At 37.2% G+C, this 18,395-nt stretch overlaps 1 protein-coding gene and 1 pseudogene across 5 annotated transcripts in view; both read right to left on the bottom strand.

Annotated features, from left to right (window-relative positions):
- Positions 1 to 18,386, bottom strand: part of LOC100345668 (deoxyribonuclease TATDN1-like) — a 29,641-nt pseudogene extending 11,255 nt beyond the window's left edge.
- The window catches only part of OXR1 (oxidation resistance 1), an 825,596-nt gene that overhangs the window by 145,040 nt on the left and 662,161 nt on the right, over positions 1 to 18,395 (bottom strand). The gene's annotated exons all lie outside the window — the stretch shown is intronic.

Here is an 18,395-nt window from a genome sequence, read left to right as displayed (position 1 = left end):
CAATGAAAATTTAAGCTGAGTCTCTTCGGGACAAAACTGCAGTCAGTCAAAATCAAGTCCACATTCACCTATTGCTACAACTTTTCCCTTAACATTTTCAGCAAGATTTAACAACTCCATTAAGTAAAGATCAGGGATATTCTTTTCAAATTCATCACATCTTATAGGATGGCAACCAACTGTACTGAAAAACATATCATTTGTGCCAAATGCAGTGCATATTTACTGTTTGTAGATTTCCACCTGTAATCGTAAACTTCTCAACACCAGTCTGAACAGCTCTCTCTCTCTTACATCCTGTAAGTTATCTTGGTGCTTTTGAACCCCCTATAAATTCCTCTAAACATAGGATCTGTCAAGTTGATACCAATATCAACAAACCTGAAGTGACTCATAACAGCAGCCCTGACTCCTCCCCAGTGGAAGTGGAAGTCTAAATAAATAATTTTGAAGGTATATGCTATTGTTACTATTGCCAATTTTGTAAACTATTTACTCAAAGTCACAATATTTTAATTACTTTACATTTCTTCTTTTCTTTAAGATTTTATTTATTTGAAAGGCAGAGTTAGAGAGGGACACAAACACACACACATACACACACACACGCACACACACACAAAGAGAGAGAGAGAGAGACAGACAGACATCTTCCAGCCGCTGGGTAACTCCCCAAATGGCTGTTAACGGCTGAAGTAGGGCCCTTCTGAAGCCAGGAGGCATGAGCTTCCTCCAGGTCTCCCACGTCAGTGCAGGGGCCCAAGCACTTGGACCATCCTCAACTGCCTTCCCAGGCACATCAGCAGGGAGCTCAACTGAAAGTGGAGTTGCCAGGACTCAAACCTGTGCCCACATAGGATGCCAGCATCCGCAGACGGCGACTTTACCCACTACCCTACAATGCTGGCCCCTTTGCTTTTCTTCTAAAACTAACTTTTCAGCTCTTTGCTCATTTATATATTCCCCTGTAAATAAGCTACAGCTTTTCCCTTCTGTACAGTGCAAACCACATAAGTAAGTAGGCCACTGAAAGGAAGCATGAGTTTTTGGAAGATTTTCTTTTTTTTTTTTTTAAGATTTATATGTTTATTTGAAAGTCAGAGTTACACAGAAAGAGGAGAGGCAGAGAGAGAGAGAGGTCTTGCATCCGATGGTTCACTCCCCAATTGGCCGCAACAGCCAGAGCTGCGCCAATCTGAAGCTAGGAGCCAGGAGTTTCTTCTGGGTCTCCCATGTGGGTGCAGGGGCCCAAGGACTTGGACCATCTTCTACTGCTTTCCCAGGCCACAGCAGAGAGCTGGACCAGAAGTGGAGCAGCCGGGACTAGAACTGGTGCCCATATGGGATGCCAGCGCTTCAGGCCAGGGTGTTAACCTGCTGCACCACAGAGCTGGCCCTGGAAGATTTTCTTATCCATATTTTAACTTCTCTTTCAAATTATAATGACTCACAAACTATAAATACAAATATCTTTTACCTTATTTCAACCCGTCCAAGAGGATTCTTGGTAGCTCATCATAGGGATTCAGGTAATAACATTGTACAATACAAAAAGGTTCCAAATCAACAATCTTAAGTGGATATTAAGAAACTAAGGGTGTTATGGCACAGCAGGTTAAGCCGTTGCCTGCAATGCTGGCACCCCATCTGGGCACTGGTTCAAGTCCTGGTTATTCTACTTCCAATCCAGCTTCCTGCAAAAGTGTCTGGGAAAGTGGCAGAAGAGGCCCCTGCTACCCACATGGGAGGCCTGGGTGAAGTTCTAGGTTCTTGGCTTCAGCCTGGCTAAGCTCAGGCCATTGTGGCCATTTGGAAAGTGAACCAGCGAATGGAAGATCTCTCTGTCTCTGCCTCTCTCCTCTCTCTGTAACTCTGATTTTGAAATAAAGGAAAAAATCTTAAAAAAAAAAAAAACACTAAAGGAGCTTGTTAACTCATATAAATCCTATATGAATTACATGTCTTTTGTGTATATCATCAGTAATAAATATATTTTTATATAAAGAATGAGATTTAGTCAGAGAGTAAACCTTCAAGAAACTACTGATATTGAATTCATGGGACTCTGATATATATATCGGATATACACACACATATATATATGCATACACACACACACACACACATATATATTTCCTTTTTTTTTTTTTTTTTTTGGAGTAGGCTTCTGCAGTTTGTAAAGAATCTCCAGATTAATGCTGATACTTTGGGGCATACAAAACACTGCAGAGGGAAGTCTGGGACAATACCAAGCAGCACAGTATATTCTAAATTTTCTTTTGACTGACTTTGTGAATGCAGCAGGTGATTTATATGGACATGAAGTCTGCAATTACAGGTTGAGACCATAACTTGTAAATTATTCATCTCCTTATAATAAATTCCATCAGCATATAGTAACTTAGAGTTAGCTTTCAAAACAAACCAAGTGCTGGCCCAGTGATCAGGGCCGAAAATAAATTAGGCAATGAGCCCAACATTGTTCCACACTTTGCTCTTTTTCCCTTTTCTTTGGAGCTGGATTTTTCTCAGATGTCACTCCTATGAGACGATGAATATATTTGTTTCAGAAATGTATGTCTTAGTTTAATGATATGGAAAGTAAGATAAGAAGGTGGAACTGGCAGATACCAGGACCAAAGCAAAATAATTGAAGGAAACAGTTTGAAAGTCAATTGCTTTTGCAGGCTTATTTGTAAAACAGCCGTATGGTAATAGAAGAGTAGAGTAAGGAAATAATTTTGCCATGTTTACTATTATATAGTTTTTTGAATCATAGGAGTAATATATAAGAATAAGTAAAAATTGCACTCTAGACTGCATAATTACATTGAACTTGACAAAACACAGAAAAAATTCAATGAAAAAAGAAAGCAGTATATAAAATATCCCCCCCTTTTTAAGAGCATCTGTAAATGCATATGTGTATATGTATGTGTATTATTTATTTATTTATATTTTAAAGATTTATTTATTTGAAAGCGAGTTACAGAGGCAGTGGCGGGGGGGGGGGGAGGAGGGGTCTTCCACCCACTCGTTCACTCCCAAATGGCCGCAATGGCTGGAGCCGGGCTGATTTGAAGCCAGGAGTGTGTGTATATATATATATATATATATATATATATATACTTCACTCAGTATGTAACCTAAACCAGATTCAAGACCAATACAGAATAAGCATTAACTGACAAGGATAACCTATCTTTTCTTAGATAGTAGTTTTTTAAAATTGATAATTTCTACTATTTTCCAATATTTGATTGCATTTAGCCAGAAATTATTTGTTGAAAACCACTAGAATTAGGCCAAGGAATTAGATGGATTAAGATGGCTAAGAAACAAAGTGGAGTTTTAAGAAAAAGTTCAGAATGAAAGACATAGCAGATTTACAAAATGTATCCATTTAAAGATAAAAAGATAAAAGACACAGAAAACATTTTATGTAGTGCATCACTCCAGTATGTGATGACATTTAAACTAGGTATTTACTTGTGTTACATCTTGAAGGTAATGTCTGTTTTCATATAAAGCATGAACAGCACTATTTTCCTCCCCAAACCTTTTATTAAAGTCTGAAAGATAGGTCTAATTGGATCCTGTTGTATCTGTTTCCATTCTAAATCTCCTAGGAAATGTTCTTTCTTCCTCAATTCTTATTTAAGTGTTGGGAACATATAAATAACATTTCATTAATGCATACAAATATACACCTTTTTTTTCTCTTCTTGTCTTGGATATGAACTGAAACATTCTTAGGTCCTCTGATTTTACTTCAATTTGCAAATTAAGTGTCTAGCATTTGTTTTTTCTTTTTCAAGGAATCCTGATGAAGGATCTAATAGATAAGACGCTGTAGTAAATACTCTAATACTAATTTCCTCAGAATACAGGACTAATGCTTTAATGATGAGATCTTTCAGTTGATAATTAAGGCACTACCTTAACAGTATATTCTCCAAGTAAACTGTGTTGAAGATCATCGAACATTTATGTGTTCTTATTGGGATCAAATCTTTTTCACTAGACTGACATGATCTAGTTCATGAATGGCACATAGTAGCCATCCAAAAATAGTTCTTAAATGATTTAAATGAATAAATACTATAGAGTGCAATAAAAACATACTAGATATTTCAAAAATTCATGAAACATTGAAATTAGCTTATTGGTACAAAGTTATTGGTGCAAAAATTATTGAAATTCATGCATATGAAGGGTCTTCAAATTTCATGGAAGATGTAGTTATGAAAAGTCTATGCATGGATTTCAAAATGTTTTGCATCAAAATAAATTTGTGTTAATTTCATTTTGCCAAAACCTTTTTGAAGTATTGTCATGTTATATGTTTATGAAATGCTCTCAATCTAGACTCGCATCCATAAAATACTCTACCTTCTGCAATTCAATTTATAACTAAAAATTAAACCAACAAAAATATTAATAGTTTGTTTTGTATACAAAAGATTCGTATGTAAATAGATAAATGGAAAGTAAAATTCATAAATGATTGAAAGGTGAATATTTCTGAAGGCTTTAGTTTGCTTTTTAATTTATGTATTTGAGAGACTCAGACAGACAGACAGATGGAAAGATGGAGAGATCCCTTCAAAGCCAGAAACTGGGACTTCAATCCAAGGTTACCATGTGAGTGTTAGGAACTCAACCACTTGAGCCATCACTGCTGCCTCCCAGCGTCTGCATTAATGGGAAGCTGAAGCTAAGAGTAGGAGCCAGGTATCCAATCCAGGAATTCTGCTAGATATGGGGTGTAAGTATCTTTACCACTTAGGTCAACATCTGCCCAAATGTTTCTTCTTGGTTTGGTGTTCCATCCATGCACAGGCAAAACAACAACTAGTTAACATCCTCATTTAATTTTAGCAAGAATCATGACAAAATTGTGAGATTTTATAAAGCTACAGATGGTAATATTTATATGTATCTGTATATTATATGTTGTATTTGTATTTACCTATATTTTATTTATAAAGATGTGGAAATCCAGAGAATAAAAGCAGAAGCAAGATGTAAGCAATCTTAGTAATGAACAGGACATCAAGTGTTAAGTGAGCCTTTACTCCAATGCACAGTGCCTCAAGCCCTTCCACAATCCCGTTCTCCTTTCTGTCTTCATCTCTCACCACCCACATTGATCTTCCTTCCTTTCACAGTGAACCAGCATTTGACACAGTTAGTCTATAATTACTTCTCCTCCAAATCCCAGGCCAGATAACTGCTCTTCACCTCTTTCCCACCCCACCCAGTTCTTTAAGCTTCTCCACGCTCTGCTCCCACCCCTCGCAGACGGCCACTCAGCATAAAGCAGGGTTTCAGTGCTCACTGTTGAAAGCTGCCGAGTCCTAGAATTAGAAGGGATTTAGAAACAGGGAAAGCCAAGAATTTTTTTTTTAAATCATTATTCATTTATTTATTTGAAAAACAGAGTGACAGATTAGGAGGAAAAAGGGAGGGGAGGAGGGAAAGAAAAAGGGAGATAAAGTTTCTATCCACTGGTCTGCTGCCCAAATGGCTGCAACAGCCGAGGCTGGGCCAGGGAAAAGACAGGAACCAGGAACTCCAACCAGGTCTCCATGTGGGTGGCAAGGACTCAAGTACTTGAGTTACCACCTGCTGCTTCCCAGGCATATTAGCAGAGAGTTAGATCAGAAGCAGAGTAGCTGGGACATGAACTGGCTCTCTGATGTGGGAAATGGGCATTGCAAGTACAGCCTACCCTGTTGCACCACAACACCTGTCTCAGAAATGTTATTTTTGATAATTTTATACATTTAAACAATATCCATAGTAGATATTTAACTGTAATACAAGTTTGGGTAATACAAAGTTTTTCACTTTCTAATCCAGGATTGGCATTCTATAAATAGAATAAATGTTCTCCCACGTACCTTCCCCTTTTATTTTCTCATCTTATATTTGTAAACCACGTCCTTCCTCTTCCAGGTCACATTCTATGATCTTTTTATCCCTTACATGTGCACATCAGTTCTATTGAGTCCACCAAGTGAAGGAGTAAAACAAAAACAAAACCACCACCACCACCACAGCAGCAGAACAAAAAGTACACCTACACAAAAGTCCTGGTTTCTAGTCTTAGGTGTTACTGCCAAACAATCTTGGGCACAGTGTTTACCATTTTATGCCTCAGTTTTCTTAGCTGAAAACAGTGAGGTTAGATTCCATATTATGAAGATCTTTTCCAGTTCCAAGAGTCTATAGGCTAACCCCATGTTTATGCTAGTGTCATTAATTTTTGCAACAATGTTATAGGGAAAGGAAAGTAATACTGTCCCCACATAGCAAGTGAAGAAATGAAAGGTGAGATGACATGTCTGTTGTTGCATTCTGTTTACCTCTGCTAAGTCACCAACTGTGTAAAGAGGAGACAAGGAGGTTAAATGTGTGAGCTTTTAATGTTCATCTTTAAATTCACAAAGGCAGTGGTTTCTCTTGCTAATGATTGGGATTGCAAATTATAAATATATCACACTACATTTAAGATCACATTGATAGTAATTCTGCCCTGCATTATTAATGTTTTCCTCCACTTTTGACCTTATAGTTGTAGATTCTGACTCAGGGAAGGAGGATCTCACCACCACAGGCTAACAACAACAACAACAACAACAACAACAACAAAAGTGATTAATTAAAAATAATATTTTCTCTTTTCTTAGCAGAATAATGATCAATAATGAACATTTATGTGATTTGTTCTATATTAAATTCTTTTGTGGTGGTAAATGTGGGATTTCTGTATTGAGGGGATAATGTAAACTGCAGAAGAATTTATTTACTTGTACTTTCGATATAATATTATACAATGGCCATTAGACATACGCATTTATAAGCTTTAAAATTACATTATTAAACATGGAAAAATAGAATCACACAAGCAATTTGCCTGTCAACTGTACCATCTTCTATTTTTACCAAATTTTTCTTCAGGGAACACTGGATGACTAGGACCCTGGAGTAGTAGTCAGAAGATCCATGTTCTATTCCTGGAGCTTTCTCTGGCTCATCTGGTGACCATGTGCTTATCACTTGATCTCCGTTAAATTCTCAGATGTTAGAATTTACAAGTGTTTTCTCATGCACCAACTTCTCAGAAATGCTGAGAATGTAGGTTTGACTGTGTTTGCAAAATATCATGAAATGGCTCAGGGAAAAAAACAAACAGACTTGAGTCTTAGTATATTTACCACAACTAGTATTTGTAAAGAAAATTTAATTTTTATTTCACAACTTCTAAATGTCTGTTTTATTTCACCACTTCTAAATGCTTCTTCCCTCTTTCAAACGCATCTTCTCATTTGGTAAGAAATCCTTCATTTTTATGGTGGGCAAAGATGAATGCAGCAATGACGTAAGAGAGGGCGAGTTTTGTGTTCTTCATCCTTGTGACCCTCTTGCGTCTGCCTGTGCTCTTTCACAATGAACTAGCCGAGTGTTAGCTGACAGGTTAGTCCAGTTCAACAATAAAAAGAAGTAGAAATTCAGAATTTTTGAGAAAAGGGAGAGCTCCACACACTTTAAAATTCTCCATAGAATCTGTTTTATATCTTCAATTGTTCAACAAATGTTGAGTGTTGCACAGAATATTGAGCTCTGAAGATAAAACAACAATGAAAATGTTGTGTCTGCACCTGAAGAATTGCCAACAGATGAGGGTCATTAGAGAAATAAGTCTCTTCATACACTATAGAGTGGTTAGTTTGAAAATGGAGGAGGGTGGCAGAGGTGACTAGGTTATCCAGAAAAAGTCAACCTTGGTGGGCAAATGGGGACAGACAAACCAATTTCCATAGACTGTAAGTTTTTTTTTAAAATAGGGATGAATTTTTAAAATATTTAATCAAGTGGGACTGTACATCTGGCAATGTGCCATACAGCAGTAAATTTTATAAAAGCATTGATTTTGAAGTTGTATAGGTAAAATAAGAACTCTATTTCTATGTATGACCTTAGGCAAATTGTGTGATATTTCAAAATCTGGTGGTGGTTATTGTTTATTTTTAGAACAGAGTTTATAAAAGCAGTTACACCTCATGAAGGTGTATGAAGATTAAATGAGAGAAATATGAACAGCCAACCTGGTTCCTGGGATCTGGTGAGATGCTAGGAGGTCAATAAATACTAGTTATTATAAAGTAGTCTATTTTCTTATTGGACACTTGCAATAATCTAATGAAAAGGCATTCCTAATATCCCCAGCTCTTTGTGACGAGGACATAGTGCTAAGGGGATGATTAGAAACCATGATGGGCTGGCATTGTGACACAGCAGGTAAAGCCGCCACCTGCAGTGCTGGCATTCCATATGGGTGCCGGTTCAGGTCCCAGCTGCTCCCACACGCACGCGGGAGACCCGGAAAGCTCTAGCCATTCTGGCCAACTGGGGAGTGAACCAGTGGATGGAAGTCCTCTCTCTCTCTCTGCCTCTCCTTTTCTCTCTGTGTAACTGACTTTCAAATAAAATAAATAAATATTTTTTTTTAAAAAAAAGAAACCATGAAAGATTGTGTGTGTGCCACGATGAGGAGTTGGACTGCATGTAGCAGGCAGTAAGAACTTTTTGTGGATTTTTAAAATAGGGAACCAGTGAGTTCAATGTTTTAGAAAGGTAAGTAGGCGGCAGAATGCATAAGGAATGGAAAGGGCAGGGAGAAAGAAGAAAGGGTAGGAGTCCAAGTGGGAATTCCATGTAATAAATCACTCAGTGTAGGGGCCGACCCTGTGGCGCAGCGGGTTAACACCCTGGCCTGAAGCGCTGGCATCCCATATGGGTGCTGGTTTGAGACCTGGCTGCTCCACTTCTGATCCAGCTCTCTACTATGGCCAAGATAGCAGTAGAAGATGGCCCAAGTCCTTGGGCCCCTGCACCCACATGGGAGACCCGGAAGAAGCTCCTGGCTCCTGCCTTCGGATCGGCTCAGCTCCGGCTGTTGTGGCCATCTGGGGAGTGAACCAATAGATGGAAGATCTCTCTCTCTGCCTCTCCTCTCTCTGTATAACTCTGACTTTCAAATAAATAAATAAATCTTTTAAAAAAATCACTCATTGTAAAAGTAAGTATAGGAAAGCTTGTAAGTAAAATAAGATGTTCAGAAGTGATGACTGGTGGATACCCTGTGCCTCCAACCTCTACCTCTTCCTTTACCCATACTCTCAGGGCAAAACCTTTAAGACTCACCCCAGAATCTTTTAATTTTTTTAACCATGAATCCCACCAACAATAGTGGTCTTTAGGTTGGTTTTCTTTTTTACTAAGTGGCATGAGATCTTAATCATTTCTGAAAAGGCAGTAACTAAGCAACCTGCTAGAAATGGAAGAATTAAATATCAGCGTAATTGTCCATTGTCTATAGGGAAGAAGTTAAAAGAAGATGCCCTAAAAGTATCTGCATAGCTTAATTTTTTTTTCATATGACGGTGACATCAGTATCATCAGTCTATTACACTGACTGAAGAGTAATTAGTCATACACGGTAGGGTCGAGAAACACAAATACAAAATATCTCACTTTTCCACTGTTTTACCTGGCATTTCAACTTTTCAATTTAATTTTCGAAAAGCAGTTTTTTTATCCTATCATAATTTATTGTTTCCACTATAAAAGAATACTCCTTTCTACTATTTTTGCTGGCAAATTCTAATAGTAACCACAAAGAAGTGTTAAATGCTCAAGACATCAATATATTTATCTAATTGGACATTATATAATGTGCTTATATATACATATTAATATAGCTAAGGTTATTTTAAAAGTAAATAGGAAATATTAGTTTTTTAACAAGTATAAATTCCAAAAATATCTTGTTTATTATCTAAAAATGCAGGTTTTTTTAGTTAATACATTGAGACAGTAAATAATAAACCTTTATATAATCTTTCATTAAATTTTTTAAAAGGAAGAATATATAGTTAGCAATATAACCTGATTTTCCTCTAAAAAGTTTCATAGTTTCAGTATTGGATATTTCTTTTTAAAATTTTATCATTACTATTATTTTATTTTGATTAGAAGACAGAGAGACATAGACAAAGACAGAGACATTCCATTTGCTGGTTCACTTCCCAAATGCCTAGGCTAGGCCAAGCTTGAAGCCATTTGTGTCTTCCAGGCGGGTGGCAGGGAACCAAGCACTTGTGCCATCACATGATGGTTCCTAAAATTCACATTAGCAGGAAGCTGAAATTGGAAGTGGAAGCAGGACTCAAACCTAGGCTATGATATTGAATGAGAATATTCCAAGTGGCATGTTAACCACTGTACCAAAGACTAGCCCCAGCACTGGGATATTTCTAGTATATCCAGATAATTTAAAATTGTTTCTTTTTTCTTCTCATAAGAATCTATGCTACAATACACACACATACATAAACACATATACAATGCACAACAGAACAACATGGTAGTTCTTAATACAAAATAATTTTTAAAAAGTTCTTAAACAGGTGAATTAATTTTTGAAAAGATAAAAAATTAAAGGAAAAATTTTAAGCATATTTAAGGGAAAAGTATGAATCAAATATAACTGGAATGTCTACAAATTTTTGCAAATAATCTAATATCTTTTCATGTTAAATAAACACTTAATTATCACTCACTTATTTGGCATCATTTCAATGAGCTGGGGTAGCATTATGGGTCAGATAGGTCAAAGGGACCTTCATGACTTAGGTGGCTGAGCTGAGACCCAAAGTATCATTGCCCTAATTCAAGTTCTCAGCATCTCCTACGTGACCTAACCTGTTCCGGTCTCCTCAAATTCACGTTCCACTTAAATCTTACAGTGAACATCATGTAATGCCCATAGATCACCTAAAGCTTCAGTGTGACAGTGTGCATCCTATGATGAATAAACTAACCATCTAGCAGAATCAAAGATGTGGCTGAACAGAGTGTGTGTGGACTCATGCTCTACATACATATATTGTTGTGGGGAGCAACTCGGACTAGACTAAGTTACTGGAATTAAGACTTATTCTATGCATCTGCTCTCCCACAATATGGTGCTGGGAGAGGAGTAAACAACTTCTACACAGCTGCCTCCAGTTCAACCAATAACCTGCAGGAGCTGATCCTGCTCCTGATTGGAGGAGAGCAGCGTACTCGGCGTGTGGGCAGCCGAGTTGGGATTGGTGGAAGAGGACTATAAAGGAGGAAAGAGACAACATGCACCAGGAACATCTAAGGGGAACATCCGGATAACATCTGAGCAGCCCCCGAGAGAGCCGGCCGGCGGTGTGCCGCTCCCCCGCGGAAGTGGGGAAAGTGGCAGGGGGAGCCACCCCTCCACGGAGGTGGAGGGATGGCAGCCAACCTGGGAAGGACCAGCAGCAAACCCGGGAAGGGCCGAGCAGACAAAAGAACAGCGCAGGGTCTAGTGTCGTTCCTCTGCGAAGAGGGGGAACGACATATTGTTATAATGAACTTTCAATAATTGTGGCAGTTTTTTGTTTTCCTGTTTTAAAATAATAACAAGCTCTTAGTCATAGCAAAGTCATGAATTCATATCCAATCCAAGCTAAAAGACACTTCGACTTTCTGACAATTTTGATTAAGCAAGGGGAGAAAACAATGTTTGTGTGCGTATAGTAAAGGGAGAAGGTGAGTGGGTTATAGGTCTTTCTAAGGTCTTTTACGCAAGTCATTTATCTGTCATGGTTTCCTTTTCTATAAAATAGAAATAATCTTAGCCCTGTGTGTTCCCTAAAAGGATGTTATATAATCTTGAATAAAATTAGAATGTATGTTAAATGTTTTTAAAATTATGCATTGTACAACAAATTCAAGCTATTTTCTATGTTAAATAATAGTAGATTTACATTTGGGACACACCTAAAGAACAACATTTCTAGTGTTCTTAGGCGTATACAAAGGTCAGTGTTGAGTGCACATCCAGCCACATCGGTTTCATACTGTTTTGTACTCCTACCACTCTGTCCAGTCAATCTGGTATTCTTTCTGTTCCTTAAACAAAGCAAATCATTTCCAACTCTATGCCTTTTTTTCTACCTGGTTAGCTATTTTCCTGGATCCTTGTGTGGCTCTCTTCTCATCATCTGAGTTTCCACGCTAATGATATCCTCTCAGAGGTGACCCCTACTTATACTACTGCCGTACTGTGCTCCAGTCTCAGGTGATCACATTATTATTTTCTCATTAGCATTTATTATCTAAACTTCCTACGCTTCTTTACTTTTTTATTGATGGAATGACCACAATATATGGGTACTATCCTCTTAACAAAGAGCCCAAGTGACTGCACAGTCTGTCACTAAGCTAAATCAGACTGACAATGGTTTGGATGCCAAGAAGCTCAGAGTGACCTTGTCAAATCAGGGAAATGATCACTTGAATCTATGACTTTCCAGAAGGAGAAGGTGGGGAAGGGAACGAATATGAGAATGAAAACCACTAAATAGATCCAGGATAAATGGCAATTTTTGGTTGTGCTATTAAGAGCAGGAAATTGGACTTGGCCTAATACATTAGCAAAAAATAACAATTTGGAAAAAAATTTCATGCTCTGGTTTGTCAGCACCTTGAAACTTGAATCATATGGAAGACTAAATTGAGGTAATTTTGGAGAAATGAACTTGACAATTTTCTGTATGTTCCATTTGGATAAATAATGATATCCTTTTACAGGTTAAACAGTACATTCTTCCAATAATGGATTTGCTTGTCATTTCTATTCTATAGCATATGAAATGCTATTTTAAAAATCCTCTCCCTTTGTTAGTCCCATTCTCTAAGCAAGTCTCATTTCATCTCACTTTCTCCCATCTCTCTATCTCTTCTTGCCAACACTTTCTCCACATATTAGCCTTTTAATATCTTTGTATTATTTACCGCCCCACCCCACCCCAGTCACTCTCCAATGCCCAGATTTCAGCTGACAGGAAATATCTATCTAGCATTTCTTTTCTAAATTCCAATATAGAGTTGTCCCTGAACCTATTAACACTTAAAAGATGCATCATTTTAATTATGAATGTATCTGTCTCTCACTAAACTCCACGTATATTATCAAAGATGTGGTCCCAGTGGCTGCATATTATAGAACATACTAGGGGTTCAGTTAATGTTTTTCATTTAGTATTTTTCTTTAGTATTAACTGTTAACCAACATATATATGTTACTTTATCAATACCATTTGAATGTCAACATGGGTGGGATTAGGGTCATTTGCGTTTTACATTGTTCTCAGCTTTGTTGTTTGACTGTGCTGTGTAAGCAAAACAATCTTCAATTTTTTTCTTGCAATTGGTAGGAAAGCATATGGAAGCAAATCTCAGAAGACAGATGAATCTATTCCTTATCCCTTCTTCTCCCAGTTAATATATTTGGTCACTTAAGCAGATAATCCTTATCATAAGTGATTGCAACACTAACTCTGGAGTCAGGATCTTGGGTTTCAATTCTGGCTCTGGTAATTGCTTAGTTGGTTTGCCCTTGAACAAATTTCTTAATCACTCTGTTCTTTAATAACCTTATCTGTAAATCAGGGCAATACTTGTGTCTCATGAATGGGCTTGATCTGAGAATATATGCAACACATATTGATTGAATACATACTCTCCACACCAGGCCCTGGTCTGGGTACAAGTGATAGAAAAAAAAAAAGATAAAAATTCCTTCTTCATAAACTTTGTGTTCCAGTAAGCAAGACAAATACCCCCACACATACAGTGATGAGTGCTAACAGGGGAAGAAATAAAGCAGAGAAGAGTTTGTGAATTGTTCAGGGACTAGGGTTTTGAAATTTTAGATGGGGCAGTTAGTAAAGGTCTCGCTGAAAAAGCAACTTCTAAAAGACCTCAAGAAAGTGGAGGAGCTGGACACATGGATCTCTAAGGGAAGAGCCTTCCAGTTGCAGGGACTGAGAACTGTAAAGGACTTGAGCAAGAAGCACGTCTGGACTGTGTTCAAGGAACAGTACAGGGCCTGTGTTTGGAGAGGCCATGAGGGGGCGTTACAGGAAATAAGGTGTGGGTGTAGGTCTGGTGGGGACTGATCAGGTAGCGCCTTGGGAACTTAGCTTTTTCTCTGATATAAAATGGGAACCCTTGAAAGGGTTTGGTCAAAGATGGTATAAAGATATTCACGTTTTAATCATATTTCTCCAGCTGCCTTTCTGAAAATGTGTGTTGGGAGTGGGAGGAAGGGGTGGAGGCAGCAGGGAGATCAGCTAGACTGCTCCTGCCACAAAGCAGTCAGAGGGTGATGGTGTTGGATCAGGGAGGAAGGTGTGCAGGTGGTAACAGCTGGACAGATTTTGCATTTGTTCTGAGAATAGAGTCAATAGGGTATCTAGGCTGCTTAGATGTTTCTGAACTGAATAACTAGAAAATGGTGCTGCCATTAATTAAAATCAAATACAGCTTAATGTATGAATTGTTGTAGGGGCTGGTGCTGTGACGTTGCGGGTACAGCTGTTGTCTGCAGTGCCAGCATCCCATACGGGTGCTAGTTCGAGTCCTAGATGCTCCACTTCTGATCCAGCTCTCTGCTATGGCCTGGGAAAGCAGTAGAACATGGCCCAAGTCCTTGGGCCCCTGCACCCACATGGGAGGCCCAGAAGAAGCTCCTGACTCCTGGCTTTGGATCAGTGCAGCTCTGGCTGTTGCAGCCAATTAGAGTGAACCAGTGGATGGAAGACCTCTCTCTCTCTCTCTTTCTGCCTCTCCTTCTCTCTGTGTAACTCTGACTTTCAAGTAAAAAAAATACATTGTTGTGCTAAAATGTGCCAACAGGTTAATGAGTTAATACACATACTTAGTATCTTAATACTTACTACATGTAAATGTACACACACATATTTTATATTTACATATAATATTTAAATATAACATTTATATATTTAAATTTATACATATAAATACATGTAAAGCATTTAATAATTTCATATTGAGAGTGAGTTAATATATGTAAAGCATTCCTAGTACCTAATATCAAATAAGCCTAAAGTATTTGCTATTGTGAAGAATAGATTGGAAATCGTATAGTATTAAATATGAAAATTTTAGAGTCACAACTACTAAACAACTAAAATAAGCACATGAAAAACACTAATTGCTGGCACACACCCCCTCCCCCCAACTGTTTCCCCTCTAAAAGTGAGGAGCTGGACACAACCGTTTGCATATAATCATGCTGACTCATCACAAACTTTAGCTTAGCATACTAACCCGCAAGTATCCGCCTGGTTCTGAGATATAGTAGGGATGTAACATCTACTGTTAAATGTGCTTATTTACCTCTTAAATGGAAAGAACAAAGATTGGGGAGGAATTGGAGAATCGAAGCAACCTCTTTCATTTTTAATGTCACAGAGGTGCTGTGGGCTGCAGCTTGCAAATTCAATGAAGGATACAGCTCTTCAAAAGACTGGCATGCATTCCGCACAGGGATTTGGAATAGATGGGGCTCTGACATGTAGGACGTTACTGCAATATAAGCTGCATGGTTCTCTTTTTAATTCACATAGTTAGTGGATCATACAATTATTTCCAATGATAATTAAAAATGCAGAATTGACTCTAGTTTGGAATGAATTATATAATTTTCTTTCTTCTCAACTTTCTACTCATATAAACCTATGTAATAATGTTCTACTCAATATTGAACCTTGGCATTCATAATTATACAGTGGTTTAAAAAGTGTTCTCATATATATTTCATTTTCATTATTTCTATTGATACAATATTATTTACAAATTGTCCTAATAAAACTATCAAAAATAAATTATTCATTTATACCTATTAGTTAGATGCTTAATTTGAAGCTCTGAGGATAATTATTGGATTGCTAAATACATTTAATTTAATTTAAAGGAATAGGATCATAAGTTCAATCAATGTCTTCAGTTTCAAAAATTGTACCATTTCCATTTCAATGCAGTAGAATGTTGGTAATTACATTACTAATAAAATTCTGTCAGTACTTTTAAGGGTGTTCAGTTAAGAGAGTTGACCTAAGAACAGAACAAGGGAGTCAACGTGGAGCAAATAAATGAAAAGAAACCAAACTTGGCCATGGATAGGCCACAAAGGAAAAAAAGGATACTATTACAAAGTTTGAATCTAGAATGCAGAGCAATTGCATATTATAAAAGTCACAGATGTATCTTTTTTTAATAGCTGCTGCTGCTGTTATATTTCATGAAATCTAAGACACCATAAATTGTGAGATTCACTACCAAGGAAAAAATATTTAAAAAAAAAACATGTCAATTAAATAAGGATACACCACTTTTAGAAGATACTTCAAGATCTTAAAAAGTTAAAATGTTTAAATAGGTGTATCTGACTCAAGGAAATATAGGACTAAGAACAGCAGAGGATATAAAAATTCTCAAAATCAGTCATAATACAACCTTCCTAGACAATCAATAAGCACTTATTAAGTGCCTGTGGGTGGGTACGAAGAAGCAAAATGCATAATCTAGATGAAGAGGCTTAAGTGCTACATATGAAATATTCATCGCTGCCCTTCAGTTTCACAATGGTGACCACTGTTGAAAAAAATAGACCCACTTGTGCAAAAAGAGGCCTGAGTGTGCAAGTGCCAGGAGCATAGGCGGCACACTAGTAAGGAGGGGAAGACAGGAGGAAAGAGGCAGCAGCTGGGGGAGGGATAGATGGTTTGGAGGAGAGGTAGGGAGAATAGGAAGAGGGAGAGAATTGAACCAGGAGCTTCATTGAAATTCCAAAGTGGTCTGAACCCTGTCCATGCCAAATTTCCTGCTTTTATAAAATAGAAATGCTACCCTGATTTTATAAAATAGAATGCTATCCAGTAAGTGAAATGCTCCCATAAAACATTAACTTTGAAAAAGGGCTTCATATACTTTTATAGCATCTGTAACTTCATGACTAATACTGAGAATTTTTCTATCTTGTGTATTCTTTAAATGATGAAGATAATTTTATGTCTCTCAAATCTGATGCAAATGTCATTGGTTAAATATTTGGCATTGATTAGAAATCAAATTTTATTGTGGCTGGTTATCAACCTCCTCAATGACTTAAAGTTTTAGAATTTGTGATTAAAATTGACAAGTTGTTTGGGTTGAAATCAGCCACCTAAATTTTTTCATGGGAATTTTGTATGTATTATGATTGTATCACAGTTTCTGTGAGCTGAACTGGAAAAATGAAATTAGACTGTTTACTTCTAATTAGAAACACTTCTGTTTCTGCAATGAGAATTTCATAAATAAACTGTCCTATGATGTGCAGCAATTGCTTTGAAATTACCCAAATGAAAAGATACTCAACCTTTTAGCTGTATCATATCTTCATAAATTTATCAGTAACTTGCAAGAGATAATATCCTGTAACATCATTAAGCTTTATGACTAAGTGGTAAACTATATTACACATTCTGATGCTGTCATATAGTTTCTTGTGATGGCGAAAAAATTAACTTCATAATGGTGATTACTGCTTTTGAAAGGCAAAACTATAAATAAATAATAATGCAGAGCAATTTTATTTTTAAAAGTCAATAATAAATTCCATCTGCTGCATGCCATTAAGAATCAAAGAGGTTACTTATATGCCTCAGTTCTTTTTATATCTTTATTCCTTCAATTTAAAAGTACAGGTCGATTCATCAATGATAATGTTATTTTAGCTTATTTGACCAAAAGCTAAAAAAGAAAAAAAAGAGAGAGAGAGAGAAAAAAAACCTCCCGTCTATCTTTCTCCTTATTTCTCTGGAGCCTGAAGAACTTAATGAAATGTAAAAGTAAAACAAATAGATTGAAGCAAATTTTTAAGAGAATGGATAGGAGAGCCTTAATGCCATGTGAAATGCCAGTCTGTGAAACCCAGACTACAGCTGTGATAGAAGCAAGACCATGTGACTGATCTGTTATTCTCTCAGTTATACACACATTTTCAGAAAAGAAAAAGGTAAGGTGATAGGAAATCTTACTGACCAATGTTTACCTATGAATGAATGAAAAGTCCCTGCTGACTTGTTACAAATGGCCACTGGACATGAAGCAAACTCAAAATTGCTCTGCCTCAATCTATTTTGGGGAGCACCTCCTTATAGAATCATATCAGCAACAACACCCACAGAAAACCATAGAGAAATGATATGCACAAAGTCTTTTTTAAAACAACATTCTATTGGGATTTAGTGTTTTGAGAGTTTACTCCCTACTGACCTCCCTCTGCCACCAAACATCCCCTTTCTGGCGGCAGTAACTATAGAACTTCTACCAATGTTGTCATAGCTCCACATAGCTTAGCTGGATTTTGAGAATATAAAACAAAGCCAGCCCTGTGAAGTCTGGTTTATCTAGCTTTTAGAAATGACTTGTTTAAAGCTGAGAGTACTTACACATAC

Source organism: Oryctolagus cuniculus, chromosome 6, assembly GCF_964237555.1.
Source record: "Oryctolagus cuniculus chromosome 6, mOryCun1.1, whole genome shotgun sequence".
NCBI classification, from domain to species: Eukaryota; Metazoa; Chordata; class Mammalia; order Lagomorpha; family Leporidae; genus Oryctolagus; species Oryctolagus cuniculus.
This window is presented reverse-complemented; position numbering and strand designations above follow the sequence as displayed.